Source organism: Nothoprocta perdicaria, unplaced genomic scaffold (genome assembly GCF_003342845.1).
Source record: "Nothoprocta perdicaria isolate Ctin4 unplaced genomic scaffold, notPer1 scaffold_69, whole genome shotgun sequence".
Lineage (NCBI taxonomy): Eukaryota > Metazoa > Chordata > Aves > Tinamiformes > Tinamidae > Nothoprocta > Nothoprocta perdicaria.
Window position 1 is genome coordinate 3,017,256 of NW_020455965.1, and position 17,179 is coordinate 3,034,434.

Consider the following 17,179-nt stretch of genomic DNA (forward strand, 5'->3'; position numbering starts at 1 on the left):
AAACCTTCTACATGTGTTGGCTTAAAAGGAAAGGATGACAGAATTGAAGACAAACACTTTCTTTTAATTTGTAGATTGAGAAGCCAGCACAAAGTTTTGAAAACAGACCATTCACCTGGTTTCATTTCAAAGAACCTCCTGGGTTGGAGTCAGGCCCTCAGATCTTTATCATAGTCTGGGCTTACTGTGTTGCACTGGGATTATAACAAAAGCACTGGAATTGTCTAAAATATCCAGCCTACAATTCCATAATTCTACAAAAAATCCCAAACACCCACTATTCCTTAGTAAAGGTTTGCACACAAGAGAAAAAGGAGAGTTTCTTCAGAGAAGTGAGCCGATTCATGTCCTTGTAGTTATGTCCAATATTTTGGCTGTGGTGTAGTAATTAACCTTACAAGAGTATTGCACTCTACTCAGTATCATTGCATTTCTGCTGTGACCACTATGAAGTGCTTTTTTTGTGAAAGGAAAGAATGAATCTAAGTGGGAAAATTACTGGAACGAAAGAAGAGCTCTAATGGCAACCTTGGCATCCTGCAATTTCACACATTAAAATATATTAAAAAAAATACTACAGTGCTTGTTGTATAGGGCTAAGCTTTCTACTCTTCAAACTATTAATAAGGGCTTCCCATTGAGAAGACAAATACATGCTTGATGCATTTTTAATCCTGTGCCAATACATTTGACTAAAGCTGTTTGCTGTTTCAATGACAGGATTTAACTTGCCCTTCTGTATTCAACATTTCTGATTATTAATGGTGTTTAGAAAACACAGGCAGAGGCCGTAAAAGTTGTATTCTGGTCAGTGTTTTAAAAAATAAAAAGATTAGCCATTAAAGGGCCAAATCCTCATCATACAGTAAATGTCATCATTTAATAAAATAAATTGCAATCATTTAGCAAAGTGTAATAGAATCAGTACTTTGAGTAGGAAAAACATCATCTGGTCCACTGTTGGAGATCCCTAATGAAAACCAGAGGTGAAAAAGTTCAGCCTTCTTAAATAAACCCCAAATGCTATCTAGGATATCTAGTCCAGCTGCTTTTTTAAAGAAAGTGTCTTTTAAGACTCCTCTTGGTCAGAATGCATTCTCTCCTATGGTTTCTGCTATAAATATATCACACTTAAAATGAAATCAGGAATGAGTCAGAAGGCATTGCTGATTTTCTTTTTCTTGAAATCTCTAAAGTTCCAAGCAGTTTCTCTCTTTAATTGGCCAGGAACATTTTTCTGAAGAAAGATAAACTGGTATTGGTATCTGTAGCATAGGGAAAGTGAGTCCAATATAGGGATCACATTGAGTTAATTTTTTACTACAGGAAATAGAAAAAGAGCTTGCCCTTCCCACAGCCTGATTATTATTTTGTTATTTAAGTGATAATGTAAACCTAAGGTTAAAATGAAATTACATATACTGATGATCTCCTACTGACCTCCATTGTGCTGTTCCATTACAGCACGTAGTAATAATACACTAACAAAATGCACACACTTATGCTACTGTCAGACTCCAATGCAAATCAAACAGCACAGAAGGCACATTACTTTTGTTTTAACCATTAAAGGCTCTAAGAAACACAGTATGACAGCCAGAAGAAAGCAGGCTTAGATTTTCTAAAGGTACCCAGGAGTGGCACTGATTTGTATTTTCTTTGGTATCCTTTTTACAGGGCCTTTAGCTGTACCAGTATAATACATTCAAATCCTGACCTTTCTGAACACAATGAAGATACTCCATATATCTTACCGTATAACACAGGGAATCAATACTGTATTTTACTAAATGTGAGTTAATTTTACCTAGAGAAGGAAATTACTGCTGTTAATACTAGAATTCTCTTTTTTTTTTTTCCTCTCAGTCAGTGAGTTTCAGGTTTGCCAAGCCCTATCACTGTTTAAAAAAGGCTTTGAGAGATTTTAATAGCTAATAATAGGAGGAAACATAAAAGGACAAATCCAATTTAAGTGAAAGGGTTCCTGTGTAAGCATTACTTGTCAGTCTTTGGTCGTACTGTATAGGGACCAGCTACAGAGCAGTGGCAGCAAAGAAATATAAAGTCCAGATTTAATTCTGATACAGAGAAATACAATTTCAAAACCGGACGTCTTATCATAGGCATGTCCCATTGGAGAACTCATTTCCCTAGCAAAAGGCTGTCACTGCCATTATGTTGTACAAGGAACCAATTTACTACTACAGCTAAACAGGGTTACTGGTGCTGTTGGAACTTAAGCATTTGAAGTTATCGCTAGAAAAAAAATAGCATTTCAAATGTCAGTGAAATGGGAAGGTATAATTGAAAAGTATCAATCAGAGAAGCAAAAGGGTTTAGAAGGCTAAGACTGCAGTTTTAGTAGTGGTTTTTTTTCCCCATTGCCTCTTTTTATTTTTTTAAGTTTCTTGATTTCCTTTCTCCCCTTCACATGCAAGTTCAGATTTACTTCTGTAAAATAAAAGATCTTGGTTTGATACTTGCTCTCTGACAGACATGAAATAAATTTTGATGGTCTTCTCCTACACTCTAGTGACCATAGCTAAACTATGCAAACCTCTCATCTCAACTTGCCTCCAAAGCTGCCTATCTGCAAGAGACCTAAATGGACAAAAACCATCTGAATCTGAATTTCACTGATCAATTTGTTTTTACTTCTTTTAAAACAAGTCCTATCTGCCCATCCACTTGAACCTCCATCTTTTTATGAGGCTCCTACCTCCCTCCTATGTTGATCTTATAAAGAATGAGACAGTGAACAAACCTTTATGGTGCTTTCAGGCTTTAAAAAATATGGAAAAATGGCCTACAAAATAAGTCAGATGAGTGTAGTTCCACAGTTTTTGTTTTGTTTTGTTTTGTTTTTTACATATTTCACACAAAACAGAGCTGGATGTTTTCAGACTGGCTCATGATTACCTGCTCCTTTTCATAGTATGTTTCCCTGCATCAATATGTGGTAAAGTTAGAAGCTTGTTTAGCTAATCACAAAATCAGAAGGCCGGTTTTACATGATCTAATCTGCATTTCATATGCAGAATATCAAGTTTTCTTTCATTATCACTGACCTTTGCTGTGCATAGCAGATGTCAGGGTCTCAAGAAACAGCTTTCAAGAAGTAACTAGAAAAACAGAGTTGGTGTATATTCATGCTAAATCTTGCTCATCTTACCCTTTAAGAAGGCTGTCAAACTGCATGTAGTAATTTATCCTTTAATCCTAACATCACTACCCAGATCCCAGGAACACAGATTGCTCTAAAATATCTACTCTGATTACTGCGTTGAAGGTACAAAGTAAATTTATCTCTGCGAGCAAAACTGCATTAGGTATTGCAGTTTACAATATTGGCCCTTCTTCACGTCTCAAACAGCTTTCACCAGCTATAAAGGAAGTGAAGAGGAGATATGTGAAAGTTCTGCAAGGAGACTCTTGCTAGAAAAGTGCCCGGCAATGTGAGACTTTCTATTTACAGCAGAAAGAGCAGAAAGAGGGAGCTCCTGTCCCACAGCAGGCAGGTGAGCAGATCTGGGATGGGAGGCAGGGCCCCCAGGCACGGACCCTCCCCTATCCACAAAGCGCGTGGAAAAGATTTCTCTATGCAAAGGGAAAACTTGTTTTCTGTATTTCTAATGGTGTACATAGTGTACAAGAATGAATATTTTAAAGGCTTGGGAGTTTCAGAGAATTCATAGGCAGGAATGGACCTCATCTGTAGAAACAGAAAGTTACATCTTAAGGGTGTTTTAGATCTGGTTTAAAAGGAATTGACAGTTTGAGTTGAGGCTAGAAGAAAAGCTCTCTGTACAGAAAGTTGCACCTCTTCTTTAAGGCATAAGTTTATTCAAACTTCTCTTCTTTCACAAGTAATTTTACCTCACACACAGGGTCCTTTACCCACATTAGAGTGCAGATATATTCCTCCTCCACCACCTTTCTGATGAATTTCAAATTCAAATAACTTAGCGGCTAACAGCCCGCAATTGTTCTTTATATTAATAGAAATACATGGCCTCTTTTGAAGTTCAGGTAGTAATTCAGTTCTCAAAATTCTTCTGCTGTGTATAAATGATTTGAGCAGGAATGTCATGACTTTTGATGCATCATTACAATCCATGTTCAGCTGCGTTCTCTTATTCAACTGGAAGCAACTTTTTTGTGCTTAAGAATCAAATTAAGAATCAATCAAGCTAGTTGTGCTAACTTGAACCATTGAGTTGTCATTTTCATTTATTTTGGACCATAATTTCAAGTTATTAATTACATTATATGGCCATCTCTTACATGGCCAGAAAATTAGTGTGATTTTGAGGAAACAGCTTTTTGACTCAAAAATATTTAGGGAAAAAACCTTTTGTGCTACAAAATGTGAGGCATTTAAGATAATCCCTAGTTATTCAACACTCTCCAAATTTCAGTTGGTTAAAACAGCAAAAACAAATCAGCAGTATGGGAAACTTTAGCAAAAAAAAAAAAAAATCCCAGAAATTCAAACATAATTTTATACAATTGAAAATACTAGATAGCAGGAATATAATTTCATAGCAAGGTGCAGTTTTGCAAATTGGTTACTGACAGATTGTGCATTTAACACAAAACCCCTCTGCTACAGAAGTAGGTGATGTGCTAGCAAAAACTGGAGTGTCTCGATTTCGGCACGATAGTGACAAAGTAATTCAGAGTGACTTAGCTGGAGCCAGACTCTTGCTGCTAGAACTGCAGGGCAAGGAGAATCGCATGTTTCATCACCTAGAACTGGGGGAGCTCTGCAAGCTGTAGGCAGGGAGGAAAGGGGAGGTTTCTGCATAGCTGAAACTATGGGGTTCCTTCCTTCAGTCCATCCACAGTGCAAGTTACTTTGAGATTCTTCCTGCTAGTGAATTCTTATCTGAGCTTTCAAAAGGAAAAAAAGAAAGGACTTAGTGGTTGTGACAGTTTCCTAACTCTGACTACCTTCCTCAAGGATCAAGAGATTATTAAGGCTCCTATTCCCAGGCGTCCCAGCCTCACAGGTGCTGAGGAATGAGCAGCCATCCTACCTCACACAAGCTTACAGGCAGAGCTCTGATAAAGCAACCAAAATGTTATTTATTTTATTTTTTCAGAACACTCCCTAAGAACGAAGTATGTTCACTGAGAGATGTGAATAACGAGACAAAAAGAAAGAAAGATAAACTAGTCTAACCTGATTTACTTTCTGTCACTTTCTGTTGTCTGTCCAACTCTGTGCTCAAAATAGAAATATTTCTTAAATGCAATATGCAGCCACCTTGGTAAGGCAAAGCCTGTATTTCTCTGACGATAGTGATGGTGTAGAAGGATAAGACCTCAGTGTTACTTTAAGAATATTCTTTTCCTTTTAGAGAAGAGAAAAGATCTCTAGAAAAAAAATAACTTTTCATCTTATCATCTCCCTAGCCATTTCTTGTTGCCAGATGATACTGGAGAGTTGAACCCAAAAAGTAAAATAAGAAAGATGCATGCTTTAAATATAACAACTCATTAAAAAATAGAAGAGGGTTTTTTTGTTGTTGTTGTTTTGGTTTATTTTTTTAGGATAAAAGGAAGCAAATAGTTTTTAAGTCCAAACTGGGAGAGGGGGAAATTAACAAAAAAAAAAGCCAGGGGGAAAAAACAACAGGATTAATATTGATGCAGCCATGGCAAAAGCAAACAGACAGGCAGGGACAAGATTGTATCCAACCTCCAAAACACATGTAAAGTTGGAGCTAAAATGTCATATGCATATGCAATTTATATGCAAAAGTCTTTTACATAAAGCTACTAACTGCCAAGTCTTCTTTCACAACTTTTTTGAGGCTTGCAGTAACTCCGGGATTTTATATTCTCCCTCCATCACCTCACTGAAGACACGACTGTCTGTAAAGAACATAGAAACTTTCTTAAGGCCATGATATTAAATTCATCCTTACGTTGCTGGGCTGGTGGCTCAGCAGGAAGACCTATTTTTTGCTTGTGTTCAAGCAACTTCCCTGGCAGTTATTGCCTGCAACAGACTGTAGGGAAGTTGCCAACATTCAGAAGCTCTGATGATGTGAGCCAACCTTAGACTAATAATTTTTTATCTCAATATAAGTGGAAGAATTACATAAAAATAGACAATTTTTAACAGTATGGTATTCTGTTATGAGAGAAGGCTAAATAACACGGGTGCCATATGAACATCTTTCTCCTATCTACAGCACCTAACTTTAGCATAGTCCATATGTCTATTTGTCTGATAGCTGAACTTACTGAAATAACACAAGGTTACAAAAGAGAGCTCTAAAGCTCAGTGCCTCCAAACCTTTGGAGGTGAGACACCTATCAGGGGTAAATGCTTTTTGCATAACCTTCAGATTTTAAACCAATTAGCAAGTACACTAGAATATTGCGTAGGAAACTCAGACACATTTTTGAGAGTCCTGAAATCAGGATAAATACTATAGTCAGGCATCTACTACTATTTTGTGCCTGTATCTAGATAAAGGCAAAGCGCTTCTGCCACCAGCTCTTAAGAACCTGACAAAAGAAAATGGAGGTTCGAGCAACAAATTCCCAGAAAACACAGGGTGCCACACAGTGGTGAGTCCATGGCCAGCAGAGAGGATGATGTATAGAGGAATCAGAAACCATAATTTAATTTCCAAGTTAATTTAAACACAGCCCAGTTTCCTTCAGACAGGAAAGATGGGCAAAGCCACCAGAAGGAGACAAGCAGACAATGCCTTTAGAAGCATTTTGCTTTCATTGCTCGTCTCTGTGGCTATTTTACATTGTCAGAATGTTTAGCAAGTGCACATGAATGTTTCCAGAGCAGAGGCTCTGACATCTCTGCTCCTAGCAAATAGTTTAAATGTTGGCTTTAAATTCCTTAACAGATTCCAGGCCATCATCTTTTTTAATTAAATGCAAAAAAACTATGTTAATGCAACGTTAATGTTGAGATTGTCATTGGACAGATGTCAAGAAATTCAAAGTTATGGTTCCCACAGCAACCATAATTTAGCGACCCCTCCTCCCCCTCTTCCACAACCACCCTCCTGAAACATATTGGGCTCAAATTGTACAAGAGGCTCCAAACCGAGGGGAAGTTCAGAGAGGCAGAAATTGTGCACAGGACTTCCTGGGGCTACTGCAGGAGTCTCAGTCCTCTTTCTGGAGGAGTAAGGATTGCTAGTGCCAGCGCTGGGACAGAATGATCCCTGCAGCAAGGGGGAAACTTGGACCTTCTTTTCATACCCCTCAGCATAAGAAGCACAAATTGACTGTGCTGTGTAGTTACCAGTGAGCTCCACAGTCTGTGTGTGGGTATTAAGCCTCATGCTGAAAAGAAGCAGATCACCTTGAAGCATGGCTAGAAATGCCTGTGCGTCTCCAAAGCCATCAAAGTCAATACCTCTCTGCAGAACTATCCCATCCTCATCCCCAGATGTCCTGCAATTCCTCACAGTGTACCAGAACGAACTCCCAGACACAGCAGATAAAACGACATAAACATTGTCAGTGAAAGAAGATTTTTCACAGAACAGTTTTCCAATATCTGAGCACTTAAGAGACTTCATATGCAAAGAGATCTACAAACTGCTTCTAAAAAGAAGAGCTTGAGAACGTAAGGTTTAACTTAATTTGGTACTAAAATTCATGAACTTGGTTGCAACACTGATTTTATGACATTTATAATTTTCCTGATAGGCCATTCCAACTAACATCTCAAAATTCAGTAAGTTCAAAAATAAAAATTCATTCAGCTAATTATTTCACTACCTCTCCCTTCCAAATATCTCCCAGTGTTCCTTAGATACCAACTGTCCTTTTCTGTCAACTGTCTAATTGGACTTAGCCTAATTAAGTTAACCAATTACCTCAACACATACTTTGTCTCCTGCTTTACCTTCAGACCTGAAGAAAGGCTTCTATATATGAAAGCATATCTATTTTTTTCCATCTTCATCAGTTGTTCTCCAGTTCTCCCTGCAAACTCTCTTTATATTGGTATGACATTACTGCTGGAGCAACAGAAGGTTGTGGCCATTTTGTGCAAACCTTTTTTGAAGATCTGAAGTCTTGGAATGATGCTGCATTTAATCCTATACCCAGTGAGCTAATTAATTAATCCATCATTAAAATAATTAGTTCATCCTACATATCCAGGTCCCCGTCTGAGCCACTGCAACAAATTTCTAGGCCAAAACAACATGAGAAAAAATGCCTTTACTGATGCTACCTGACCATATATGCCAATATTGGAGCCAAGCAGAATTTGCATGCTTCATATCACCCTGCAGAGCAGGAGGGCCAATGCTCTTGGTGAGGTGGGTTGAGGGACCATGTCTGGGCAAACCTCTCCTTGCACGTGCAACCATCAGCCAGTGCTGTCTCAGTGCTACCCAGACCAAAGAAGACCAATTTTTTCTTCCACCTGTTTTAATACTAAATAGAAGAGACAGCATATACTTTCCAAGATAGTAACCGCTATTTACAAGTGCTCTGTTTGTGTCTTATAAACCTGTTTTGCCAGTCTGGGGTTTTAGAAAGCATGCTCAGAGCTTTCACAATGGATCCTTCCCCTACGAAAAGCTTGACCTGCACGTGGAATGGGAGGAGAAGGTGATAGAAAGAGAGAAAGAGAGAGAGAGGGGAAGGAAATCATAACCTGTAGGACATCCATCAAGTGATTTAAGTCTATACATATGGCTGCAATTTTGCCTTTGAAAGATGAATCAAGTAATGCTGCCGACACTTACTCTTTCCTGTCAGGCACTTCTTTTACTCTTAAGTCTGTCGATAGCTTAAAAGTTACATTATATCTTCTCCAGTGTTAGTGCAGCAGTTTCCCATTTGATTTCATATTCAGTTCATATTTGTGGATGCAGGAGGGGCTCTTTACTTTACTTGATAAATGGCAACATCTGGCTTTGTGATGGGCCATCACCAGAATGTTTAAAGAGCTGCTGACGCTTCAGGGAAAACTTGGTAAAACATTTCATTTAGAGGCAATTCTAGTTATTTATTCTATTTTCTTTCATTTCTCATTCTCAGTTTCATGATGCTAGAGACATTTGCATGAAAACAGATCTGCAGTTCTTCAAGAGTTCATCTTTGTACAACACTCTTCATCTTACGTCCTAATCAGAGACCACTTTGGTGTCACAGCAACCATTCCCGATGCCATAAAATTAGAAGTTCTAGGCTGAGAATGGAGAGGACATAGTGATACTGCACAGCCAAACTCCATACATGATTACACCAATATAAATATGCTAGATCTGTGTAGCAGAAAATAGAATTGTGATATTGATGTTCTACTATAACCATACACAGAATTTGACCTTTTCATTAAGAGAAATACAATGAACCAAACACTCCTGAAACTCAGAATATTTGTATAGCTGTTTTAACCCGTCTCCACAGACATCTTTAGCAAATGAAAAGTGAATAGGTAGTTTTGAAACCATATTTTTGCATATTTTCAGTTTCTTTCCTTTAAGTGACAGGAACTCAAACATAGCCAGGGGTGTAGATACTGTACAAATAAGGCTTCCCAAAAGCCAAAATAATTTTTTGACTCTTACATGGGTTGTATATACCTTGTGTGTTTTTGTCATGAATATATGTAAACAAACAAACATTCCCCCTTAAATGTGTGTTCACTGACTGGAAATCATAAATCACTAGCTGGAACACAATATAAGGACGAAGACTTGGCCCAAGCTGTGAAATGTTGATTTATCTATTTACTGTGGAAAGGTTAAAACATTTTAATTTCACGGGAAAAGTAAAATGAAACAAAGTTGTTCATATCTAATATAGTAATTCAACATTTCATCCATCAGGAAAGTGTTGAGCACAAAATCTTCTCTTGGGTCATCTCTAGGAAACATAAGCTGCAAGAAGTCTATTGTGGGAGGGACTGCATCAGCATATCCAGAGAGATAAGAGAGGAAGAACTAAAATCTTCTTTTTGGAAAAACTAAGGTATGAAATCCAAGGGGTTTCCCCGGAACTGTTGCAGGGAAGGTAAGGCTATGTTAATAAGCACCCTGAGCACCCATCCCTCATCTTGTAATCACAGTTCGTGAAGTCAGTGCAGAAGACAGTAGGTGGAGTTTTCCTCTGGCCTTTATGTTCTACAGCTTCACCCAGAGAAAGAAAACAGCTTCAACAGTGGCAAAATACTATTCTCATCATCCTCCTAGAAGCAGATACTACTGCAGCTGAGCCTTGCCTGAAGTTTGATAAATACTACAACTCATTTCATCTCTTCTCCCAGCTGCACTGTCTGGAAATGCCCATTTATGCACTTGTATATGTTATTATAATGTGCAAAAACTTGGAAATGAAAAGAAGGTAAATAGTGTATCTTTATGCTATGTTACATTTTCTAGAACTGCAATTGAAATATCAATCATTCCATTCTGGCTGCATTGATCGGTAATTTTCATTTTGTAATTTCAAATAAAGCCTCTCTCTACAACAGCAACGGCAGCACTTTCCAGCATATAACTTCAGTTCATTTTAGCTTCATGACTTAAAGATCTTCTCTACCCATCATTCTTGCACATCCTTTAAGTGGTAATTCCACTTTTCCAATTAAATTACTGGAATACACCAAATAACAGGCACCTTTTCCTACAGCCACAACATTTTACTAAGAAGCAGAGGGCAAAATACAGCTGGGGCTCAGTCCCACTGCAGCTCCCTTATTTAGAACATGACTCTTTTTAAAAAGGGAAAACATTAAATAATTAGCACTAATGAGACTGTTCAATTTACATGGATTTTCAAGAAAAAGGATTTGCCAAACAATAAAAGTGATTTTGAGGAAAAAGGCCTATTTGAATTCCCGTTTATCACATAGCCCCAGACAAGTCACTTCTCTCTGTCCCTCAGGTTACTCCTCAGTAAAATGGGGATCACAGGCACTCAACTCAACAGGCTGCTGTAATGAAATGGAAATTCTTTGTTATTTGAAGGCTATGAGCTCTCTTGATGAATGGCTTCTTTGAGATACAAAGAATTCATAGGAGAAAATTATTAAAGTGGGGTAAAGCTCATTTTGATTAGCTCTGACCAATGGCTTTCTTTGATAGCAGGTTTGCTTTAGGCATAAAGGCAGCAAATTCTTACAAAACTGACTAAAAGATTGACTGAAGAAGAGGGAGTGAGTGACATTGTCAGGATTGGCATTCTGCTTTTTAAAATTATTCCTATTGTATTTAAATATCACGTACCAAAATATTTCAGGCACATTAGAAATATTCAAAACAAAGAAGCTTCAGAGAACTTTTACAAATTACACCAAAGCTAAATTGAGAAATCAAGAAAATATCATATAAGAGCTCTATGAATCCTGCATAAGAGACCATGTTACCAGATTAATCATACTAGATGTGCAATATTCTACATATTTATGTTACAGAAGCCCTTTGGGATGCAACTATGACTCAGGCCATGCAAGAATGGGTCATGTACTTAACCTTCTTTTGCACCACCTAGATTATCCCTATTTAAGGAAAGTATCATTCAGTTTGGCTGTGGCTAGCAGTATATCAATGACAAATTTACTGTTTCCCTTAGTCAAAACAAGAATAAATAAATACTTGTTTACTTAACACAAAGAAATTGGAGATGTGGAAATTCTGAATGGTTTTGCAGGCTGCAACTCACTTTTATTGCAAGAATTTGAAGAAAACAGGTCCTCTGCAACTCACATTTTTAATGACAAGGTAACAGATTTCTGCTTTGTCTTCCACATGCATCCATCCATTTTTTACTATAAATTTTAGTGAAATACTAGAATAAAGTGAGACAAGAAACAAATAATATATGCCTAGAGCCACAAGTGGGCTTTTTTTTCATTTGTTTTCTTGATTTTTTTTTCCAGTTCCCATCTCTGTGGTGTCTGTCTGCAATGATTAAGTTGACAAATGAAGTTCTGACTACTAATTAAACTGAAAATAGCAGATACACTGTGACAGTGATCTCTCTCTCTCTCTCATACATCACCAGTAGCAGCGATCGCGCGTTGCTTTCTCTGCTCAGCCACCTCGGAGCCCAGCAGCACAGAGCGCAGCAGCTGACCTGCCCCGCTCTGGCAGGGATGGAGCTGCCTTGTGGCTCCTCTTGCATGTTAAGAGAGAGGAGAAGGAGAGTTTTGATGTATAAATACCAAAGGATGCAAGCGCTGGGCAGCCATCTACTTTGGCTTGTCTTTCTTCAATATGACAGAGGTTGGTTTGCTTTCTCTACCTCTGCGTCCTGGCAAGAGGCATATCTACATAGGTCTGCTTTTCTCCTGACAGCCTCGTAATGCACTCCTGTACTCCTGTGGATGCTGCAAGCTCCACTTTGGGCAAGAGAGGGGCTGTTCCAGGAGATTTAGTTGCAGAAACCAATGTTATCCCTTAGGAATTTTATTCAGAGCAGCCACCAGGTAGTCATTTGCCTTCCTCTCACAAGAGAACAAGGAAAGATATGCCTGGGCTGCAGGCATTCCCACCTCCACCTTCTAACCTTTGCAGTCTTTGCTGATATTTGTAGCCATTCCTCAGGTTCTCTGCTATCTTACCTAATCTTCTCATTTTCTGATGCTTGCTTTCTCCTCTCTTGGTTCCTTACACCTACATAAATAGCAGAAATTTGAAAGCCACTCTAAATGCTCTGATTTAAAAAAATTCCTAATGTCAATAAACTCTGAAGCTTGGAGTCTAAATGATCTCAGAATTCTATGTTTTATATCCACAGCTGCATTTGTTCAATTGTTCTTATTACACCTTGGGCTTTATTGGCATGGTCTATACTGTGCAAAACATGACTATTGTGACCAAAAAATGTAGACATTGAAAGTAAAATGATCAGTATGTGTACTGATCTATATAGATCATATACATATGCAAATGTATTAGGATATTTTGTGAATAATAATACCATTTTCATTTGAGTCAGGTGAAGTTTTGAATTCTTCCTCTGTTCAGGACACGTTACTTAAATTTCGCTAATTTAACTATTCAAAAAAAAATATATGGGGCTTTCCTTTTCACCCTGTGACACCGCTAGATTTTTTTCTCAAGAGATAATGTATTTCAAAAATATTATTAAAACATTTCATAAAGAAAATTGCAGCTGGTCCAATCCTGCTTTGATACTGGTAAACTGAGAACATCAAGAGCAATGACACAATAAGAATTTGCTACCAAAAAAATACCTTTGACTGCTTTTCATTTTTTTCTTACCAAAATTCATTTGGATTTTGAATATCAGAAAACATGAGGAGTACTCAGCATCCATCTTACTTTCTATAGAATATATTTTATAATTTTTTCTAGCAAGTCTCATTGTCCTGACACCTCAAGCTAAGCTTTGGGAGTATGTTGGCAATCATAACAAATGAAGGTGGGGAGTAATCATATTGAAATACATAATCAGCATATTCTTTCCTCAACCTTTCACCCTCTCTTCAGTATTACGGACTCGAGAGAAACTTTTGCAGATAAAGAGAGTTGACGAAATGGCGTGACCTACCCATGGAAGTTAGAGAAGGGCCTGTGTAGTGCCATGCCCCCAGTTTTTCTCACACCTTTTCCCAACCATTTTAGTTTGCCTCAGTCCTATGCATAGCAATGTACTTTGTCCTTTATTCACCCAATTTCAAGGTTATACTCAAACACGTACTAGAAGATAAAAGCTCTAAATAATGTACATTCGCTCATTGTCCTTTTCATCGAGATCACAGGTGCATGACCTCGTCCCCCAGCACAAAAAGCTGTTGTCATGGAAACCGCTCAGGATGCCAACTTGACAACAACTGACATTCAAACCAGGAGGGACACCTTGTCTCCTGCCTCCCCCCGCCAAAGCAGCACATTTCAGCAGGGCCAAATCTCCCGTATTCCTGCCTCGCCAGGGCGGAGATGCACTCCGCTGCCTCCGTGGGTGTGTGGTTGCACACCAAATAGTGTCCCTCAAAAACTGCCCTGGGAAAAGAGCGTCCAATACAAGAGTTTAACTGAGTGAGTAAAGAGGAACGTCCTTCTCCTTCAGTAGTTAGTAATACCTGGTGGAGGAAGAGGACATCACCTTTCTTAACAGTTAGAAAAGAGGATCTCATGGGAGATCCTACACAGTGCAAGTAGAAGAGTCCGTGTCTTCCTGAGTGCCAATGGATCATCCTTTTCCTGCTGGGAAATCACATCACTGCTTTGCATTCAGCTTCTTGCCTGTAAAACGAGTATAATGAGACCTATGGCAAGCCTCAGATAAAGAACTTTTAGCAATCAGCAGTGTTACCCATTGTTTTTCTCACTCTACTTCCAGTTCTATCCATATATTGTAGTAATTATTCACCATCTAGCTCTTCTAATTGAATAATATATAGTCTAGGAAACAGGAGATAGACATATAGGGAAACATGCCTAAAAAGTGGATGCATATTCTAGAAAGAAACAAACAGAAGTGAAAGGTCTCTTATTTATTTAATTTTCATAGCCCAGGAGATTTAATTTAAAAGAAGTATATATTTAAAATACACCCACATCTCTCAACTCCATACCTCAGGGTTGAGGAGTAGGTGAAATTCTGATATACAACATTAAAGGAAAAAAAACACATATTGTGTATGTGTGTGTGTGTATGTGCATGTGTGTGCATAAATATATGTGTGTGTATATTTATATTCAGAAAATATGCATCTTTGGGGCTGGGGGAAGGGAAACAAAATAAAACAGCATTTGCTTTCCTGTGGGCTTGTGCATATTCTCGTGCCTGAATGCTGTCTTGTGATCTCTACATAACCTTTGAAACACAAGTGCATATTTCACCCTTGCCGACTAGCACTACCATTTTTTTGTCATTCCAATTTCATTTCCAGTGCGGTGCGGACTGCGGGCTCAGCAGTCACTGGAGTCTGAAGTGACTCTTGGGACCTCCTCGCTGTTCTATATGCAAATGGCCCTGCACCTGGGCAGCGGAGCGGGCTTGCCGACAGTTTAGTTATGCAAATCTGATTGATCGAGAGCATATTGCAGAAGAACACACGCAGGCCTGAGACACTGGCAGCTATATTTCACTGGCTAAATTCCCGAAGAAAAAAAAAAATTAAATGCCAAGCATTTTGATGCATATTCCTTTCAACCCCTGAAGTGCAGTAGTGTTTATTTCGATGTGCTATCAACGTTTTGGTTAAATGTTGTTAATGCAATTTCTTGTGCTGTTGCTGAGTTCACAGAAGAGCTTGTTTTCTCCATAAAAAAAAAATAAAACAAAACCCCCCGAACAACAACACCAAAAAACGAGTTAGTATGATGTCACAGCACAATAGGTCTGTCAGTTTATTTGAAATAATTCTTCAGGCAAATGGAGTAAATGCAGTGTTAAAATATAATTAGGTCCTACAGTACAAAGGAGTGCAAAGAAACTGATGTACTAGCGCAAGTTGCTCAGACTTTATTCTTTCTGTAACAAAAGGTAAAACAAACAGCGGGAATGTAGATTACATACTGTCACCCAATGTCGAAAGCACTTCTTTCTATTTACCAAACACATTGTATAAAAAGGCAGGGAAGGAAAAGAAAAGAGCAAAGATAAAAGAATCATCTGGGATCAGCTTAAAATAATAAATTTAAATTTAATGAAAAAGAAGAAAAAAAAAAGGAAAGAAAAAAGAAAGACAACCCACCCATCTGTGAGTTTGTGGAAACCTTTAATAGAGAACATGCTTCAGGCATCAAGTTAATCTTGGTTTGTTGCATACAACTGATTTATCTTCATTTATAAATGACTGGTGAGCCCTACTTCTAATATTTGCATTTCTTGTAGTTCTGTTTATGTACTTTAATGCCTTGGAGAGCCATTTATGGTGTTGAAATAACATTTTTTTTCTAAGTTTCTCAACAGCAGATACAGAATGTTTCAGTGCCTGGACAATGCTAAAGCCACTGGGAAGAAATAAGAAATTGATATTTTAAAATCACCTATCTGATTTTCTCCAAGTCACTTTTTAGTAGAGGTTTTCACTGTAAATCAGTATGAACTCAGTATATAAAGAAATTTTAATTGTTTTGGAGTTGTTCTCTATTTTTCTTGATTTTTATTTGAACAATATTTTCACAGGCACATGAGGTATTTTGAGTTAGTAATTCCATAGCTAAGCACTTACCATTCTAAAGGTCCCAAAGCAGGGGAGAAAATACTGTCACAAATAATAGGCATAAAATGACTAATGCGGTAGGGTATGATCTCAGCTGGAGCCATGAAACATCTCGTGATACAAACTGTTGTAAAAGGCAGTGATACAAATAGCTGTTACTCCAGTCCTACAGAATCTGAATTCAGAGAAACTCTCATAATCAAGTACATTTGTATTGCTAACCAGTGCACAAAGATCCATACGTGAGAACATTTTTACACAAAAGTTAAAAGAGTTAAAGTATGTATCATCGGGGAATGAATGAAAGGGAAGAGCACTTGATTTCTAATTTCAATGTTAAATTTGACATAAACTCAAGAGGAGAACAAACTTTTTCACTAACAGAAGATTGTCTAAAACCACTTTCAGAAGAAAAGTAAACAAGCAAGCAAACAAGAAAAACAGAGAACTAGAGTTAAAATTTCTAGAAAGAAGCCCAAGTTATCCAAAAGTCTATACAAAAAGAAAAGGAAAAAAAAAAGGCAAGCCTGTTGTAGCAATGTTAGAGCACAACTTATTGAATAGAAAACATTTCCCTGTGCGTTAAGTTGTATGGCCTTTGGCACAGATTCTTCAGCTGTAAATTTGTCCAAGGAATGACATACAGTACACATCAGAGAAGTAATGAAGGAAAGAGGTTTAGATGGGCACTTTGCAGCTGACAGGGAGCCGTTATTGAGCCTTGTCTGCTGTATTTAGCAAAAGAAAAAAAAAAAAAGAAAAGAGAGAGTGAGAGAGAGAAAACATCTTTGTCTGTCCCCAACCTTTGCTACCCTTTGTTTAAAAAAAAAGAAAAAAAAAAAAAGAAAAAGAAATAGCCATCTGACAAGCAAAGCCTAGCCAGAGGGTCAAAAATGAAGATCCTGGGAAAGGTCAAGTTTAATCTCTAGCCACGATGCCCTAGTGCATCCCTCACAACAGCTGACTAACAAAAGGGGCTCAGCACTGTGACTGACAGAATTCTTAATTGTATCCACTCATTCATGACAATTT